This window comes from Acanthochromis polyacanthus, chromosome 14 (genome assembly GCF_021347895.1).
Source record: "Acanthochromis polyacanthus isolate Apoly-LR-REF ecotype Palm Island chromosome 14, KAUST_Apoly_ChrSc, whole genome shotgun sequence".
NCBI lineage: Eukaryota > Metazoa > Chordata > Actinopteri > Pomacentridae > Acanthochromis > Acanthochromis polyacanthus.
Window position 1 is genome coordinate 8,430,778 of NC_067126.1, and position 5,863 is coordinate 8,436,640.

The window sequence follows — 5,863 nt, forward strand, 5'->3', positions numbered from 1 at the left end:
ATTTTGTTGGATTTTTCTACTCATATTTTCCAGTCATTTTACTGATACTATCAAGCATATTTTAATGGAATTAACCAGTAATTAAAACATATTTTGCCTCTATATTTTTCATAGATTTTACTGCTATTTTTTCCACTGAAGGACCACCAGTTTTTGTTCCTTCTGCATTGGTTTCATGTTTGGCCTCAGATGTTTTCCCCCTGATCTCAGTGCTAATATTAGTGTGTTAACTGAACGTCAGGATTCTAACATGCTAAAATATTGATTAGCGAAGAAAGGTTAGAGCCTCGTTTATGCAGCTTTGCTTTAAGTTTTGAAGCAGAGACAAAAAAGCTCGTCCCAGAGGGTCTCCACTTACGGCAACATGTTTGTGAACCAGATACTCACAGTCATGATTTATTCAGGTTATTAGACGTGTTTTCCAGAAGCATCTTCATGTCCTCAGCAGGCGTTTTCTAGTCTGCTGATGGGGTGCTTTGCATCTGTGTGGGCTGTTTATCTGATGTTGGCTGGGCGTGGCAGAACTTCCTACAGCTCTCCACCGAGTTATGTAAATTTGATGCTCCTGTTTCGTCCGAGGATATTAAACATTCACATTCGAAGCTCAAAGTGGGTCACATGAGTGGAAGAGAGGATGAACGGCTCCAAGTGAACGATGTGAAGCCGCCTTATGGACGTACAACGTAATTCTGGAAATAAAAGGAACTTTGTGAATGAATAATGGAGGGAGATAAAATGAGCGTTGGTTTTATTCTCAAGGACGAAGATAAATCAGGAATCCCATCCATGAAGGAACTGGTGAAATGCCATGTCACATCTGATAACGTCTCAACCGTTTGCTGCTGAAGACTTCAAAGTGGGATCTGCAGGATATCACATCCAGACGCTCCTAATGACCCTGAACTTGGAAGCCTTTTCTCTCTGGTTTTGACAGAGAGGCTACAGAAAAATGGACCGCAGCAGCCATAAAAGATGACTGATGCAACGGAGGTCTTTGGCTGTGAAACCGGAGTAAACGACTCGTAGGCAAGTCAGACTTTATTCACCACCGTACATATGAAAGATATCAGCAAAGGTTGTCTTTAAAGTCCATCCATTTCCCAGCATGCACTGGTTTGAACAGCAAGGTAATGACTTCATAATCACAACAACATAATGGAATCATTCATTGTAGTTTAACACCAACCCCTCTTAGATTAATGGTTATTGCTTTAAGACATAAAGATCTGGGTACCAGAGTATAATCCATTTTTCTGACAAATGAGAAAACCGGCCATTTCTTTTATTTTTTCCCACTTTAAACCAACAACAATGACAAAAGTGAAAAAACAGGTTGAGATATCATTTTTTCTCAATGGCCATTAACTTTGAAAATCAAAAGTAGTAAAATGGAAAAATCCGTGTATGGTTCGCTCATTCGCTTTTCCGTTTCAAAATAAAATGAGAAAACACAAATAATCAGTTTGTTTTTTTGCTTTTTCATTTAAAAACGAAATTCGAGAAACTAAAAGCAGAGAAAGAAAAAAACGCTTTGTTTTTACAAAATTTAAGGTTTAAACAAACAAAAAAGGCCTTTTCCCATTTGGAAGCTCCTGGCAGAACCGGAAGTCAAAGTGAGAACTCGTGGCGACTTGACTTCACTTCCCTGTCTCAAACTCTGCACCACGTACTGTGAAAACAAGACATGTTTCTCATTTAGAGCGAGTAGACGCATCACTCTGAGAACTCATGATCTCAGTGTGAACAAAATTGCTTTACAGGTCCAAGCAAGTATTTTTAAGTATTAAAATATCAAGAACTCTGGTGGCCGCCGTTATAGTTTAACTGATGATCAGATAAATTGATGATAGTTTCCGTCTCCTGCAGGTTTGTCCCGACCAGACCTGGTTGTGTGCCAAATAAAGACACTACACAAAGAAAACTTCCCCGAAAAGCGTCGGCATCATTACTTAATAAAGTCTATATCCATGTAAACATCACCTATAGACGGTTAAAAGAAATGTCTCTAATTTTATTTCTGGATTCCATCGTTTCCTCTTAACGTTCATAAAAATGCGTGTTTTTTATTTCACCAGTGCATTTCCTTGTAATGTCTGTAGGTGATATTTACATGGATAATGGATATAGACTTTATTCAGCAGTGATGCTCTTCTTTATCTAGTATCTTGAAAGCATTAGAGGAGATTTAATTTCCTACGACTTTGAACATAGCATGTGCATGCACACATACAACCTCTCCCTCACCCCCCCTCTAACCTCCCCCCTCTTAACATTTACGAAGAAACGCCCCCCCCTCCAGAAACTTGTGTAGGACTCGTGAAGTTGCCTACAGCTGCAGTATAATACAATAATACATTTTACCTGTCCAGAAGGAATTTAGCAACCACGGCATCTGTCTTTAGGTCCATTTGTTGCTTGAGCTGACGCCATCACCCAAATGACTCGCCAATAATCACTTTTGTTTTTGCATTCTCGTGATCCAGTTGTCTTTTATTTTCTCTGACCTCAAAAAATGACTTTCTTTTACGGCTGGGTCCCCCTGGATCTTTATCTGCCATTATGTAAAAAAAGATGAGCAAAACAAGTCGCCAGCTAACTACGAAGCTATACCAAAGCAACACATACACAAAACACGTAAGTCCAAGGCGTACGTAATCTACGTAACTAGGCCTGAGCCGGAAGATTTTTGATTGACAGGAAAGGGAGCAAACCAAACGCCTCGGTCCGAGCGCATTGATTGGCTGATGTTTTTCAGGTCCTGCCATGTCCACAGTTATTTATTTATTTATTTTATTCTTTTAGAAACCATACATACAAGTCCACTAAAGGTCAGTATATTCATTTTATGTGAATCAGACAAATTAAACAACAAAATCATCCTCCATAATGCCTTTAATTTCACACACAGCCAGGTCTGGTCTGGTCAAATCTGCTATGAAACATCTGGAGACAGAAACTATCACCAGTTAAACTGGAACACCGGCACCAATAGATAACATCCCGTCATAAACTTTCGTCCATACGTCGGACCTGTCTATAAAACACACAAAAGTGAAACATAACATTCTACAGTTAATGAAGTATGGCACTGAAAATATCATATCTGGTTAATAGAACAAATTACAGCTCTTTCCAAATCAGCATTAGACACGACTGCGTCTTCTTAAATTGTTCTCCATCCAGAACCTCCTAACTCTCATTATGCACTCTATAATATAATATAATATAATATAATATAATATAACATAGAGCAATGTGGAGCTCCATGATTTCTGCGTGGGTTTTGTCACTCTCAAAGAGAATGAAATTGGAAAAGGGCTCCAGTACAGCCATTCTAGATGTGTTCACGAGCCAGACCAGCTTTAAACTGTTCTTAATCAGCGACTTCCGGTGTTGCAACAAACTAAAACAACAGCCGTATTTTGTATTTCGGGTTAAAACGCCAGAGCAAAAATCCAACATTGTGGTTTTTCGATTAGTTAAATAATACGTTTCTACATTTAGGTTTTAAAAACTGAAAAACTGAAGAAAAAAAAACAAAAAAACAACTTGGTTTATTGGTTTTTTTAGATTTTATTTTGAAATGGAAAAACGAATGAGCGAACCATACACGGATTCGAACCATACACAGATTACAGATTATGGTTTATTGTTTTTTTTAGATTTTATTTTGAAATGGAAAAACCAAGAAACACATACACGGATTAAAAAAAAAAAAACAGTTCTTTTTTTGGTTTGGCTGATTTAATCCACAGTAATAAAACAAACAAGAAAATTGGACAATTTTTCCCATTTCCATTTAAACCCAATGGTGGCTGGGTGGGGGGATGGGAGGGGGGGGGATAAAATGGAACTGTGTTAAATTTTTCAGTTTTAAACCATTTTTTTTTCTCCGTTTGAACCCATTAAGGCAAAAAAGAAAGAAAGAAAGAAAGAAAACCAGCACGTTTTTTCATATTCCCAAAGTGGAAAACACAGTCTCTTTCACCTCTTCCATCTTAATCCAAAAATTGGTCTGTTTCCTCATTTTGTTTTACTTTGTTTTTGATATTTGACATTAAACATGACACCATACCTGACCCGTTAACATGAACCTTCAGTTCTCTGCTGCAGACCTACATGTCTTCACCTGAATGGAAACGTCTCTGAGCAGCTTGTTGAAGGAGGCTGACTGCTGCTCCTGAAGGGCTTTGTGAGCTCCAACCCGATACACCGACGAGCTCCCTCTTAATGGCTCCTTCCACCTGCTTAGGGGAGATAAAGGCATCACCTTCAATATCTCATGCGCCTCCAGCGGTCTGTGCTGAGCTTTAATGGAAGCTGACAGGACGAGTTCCCTGAACGCAGCATCTGGACTCTCAAAGACCGAGTGTCTTTGGTCTGAAGAGAAGAAGAGTGAAGGCTGAATTCTACTTTACCGCTTCACATCGCAAGTGTTTGTTTGAAATGTCGAAGAAAAACAACACCGAACCTAAAGTGTCCATGGAAAATAAAGCTAGATGGTAGAACATGTTTATCAGGAGTCTTTTTCTCTTCCTTAAACTGGTTGATTTGAGGTGTTTTTTTAAGCACTTAACCTTCTGAATTTAGTCAAATTTTACTTTACTGTGGGCTCATTTTACTTTGACATATAAAGTCCTGTTGTTGGTTATTTAAATGTAACATGTAGATTTTAGTGATATCGATAAAATATCATAATTTTAAATTGTGATTTGGTTAATTTTCCCAACAGAAAACTGCACGTCAGAAATAATAAGCTCAAGGATTGTCAACAGCTTGAAAATCCAGCAAATCTTTCTGTTTTTATTCTGCTATAGATAATTGGCTTCTTACATTTTTAATTTGTTTTCTGCTTCTTTCTGCTCTGTGTAACACTGCCTGCAGTTCATCCAAACAAAAAGAGGAATTTTGCTACATGACTGTTGTTTGCTAACAGCCTCAGTGTTGCACCAACATACACTGAATTTTAGTTATTTTTTTGTTAGTTTGTTTGTTTTTACAGAAGGTGGTTAGAAATGATATATTTTTGGCAAAACTTTTAATTGAGACATGCTAAATAATCTGATTTTGATTAAATATCTCAATATTAAGCTTTGGTTAAGTTTTCTGAGAGGAGTAGTTCAAGGAAAGTTGAAAATCAGATTTTTCTTTTAGTTTTTTTTCATTTCTGGCTCTGAAAAATGGTATAATTTTGGCATGTTTTGTAAAGTCAAACCATCAGCATGTTTTGAGGCTCAGAGGATTAATATACTGTACAAAACTATGAAAATGGTCGGCTCATGGTGGAACTAAAATTAGCAGAATTTATCCACTGGGGACCATGAATATCTGCAACAACAACAAAAATGTACCAAACCAATTATTAGATGTTGAAACTTCACTGAAAACTTTGCTGTCATTTTAGATCTAGATCTGGAAAGTCAGAAGTCGTCAAAATGATCGGAATTCATCCTCTGGGAACCACAAATGCCTGTATAAAAAAAATAATGGTTATCTCTTGAAATTTTACGAAACACAAACTCAGATGTAAACCATTTGGTTAATCATCCGATCAGTGCATTTTCAGGTTAAACCACTGCTTGTAGCTTAGCAAAATGCTGGATAAATGTGATTGTTTTCTCTATTACAATAAACTAGAGTTTACCAAAGACTAGCTAAGTGTTTTTGCAGTTTTTCTACAGCACAGTTCCATAAATTCTCAAAAATAAACCTAATTTTACACAGAATAACTCCTGCCTCCTTTGACTCCTGCCTCCCCATCATTGCTACAAACACAAACAGTTTTCCAGGACATATTTGCAACTTTTGGAGCCAAACTCTCCTGGAAAACATCGGCCTCCTCCTGCTGTGGGAGTCTCTGATT

General features: G+C 37.5%; 1 long non-coding RNA gene across 1 annotated transcript; it reads left to right on the forward strand.

Annotated features, from left to right (window-relative positions):
• The first annotated feature begins 527 nt into the window (after positions 1-527).
• LOC127537114 (uncharacterized) lies at positions 528-5,653 on the forward strand. The gene is made up of 2 exons (XR_007946599.1): positions 528-1,127; positions 4,114-5,653. It is a non-coding gene; the product is annotated as an uncharacterized LOC127537114 (long non-coding RNA).
• The last annotated feature ends 210 nt before the right edge of the window (positions 5,654-5,863 follow it).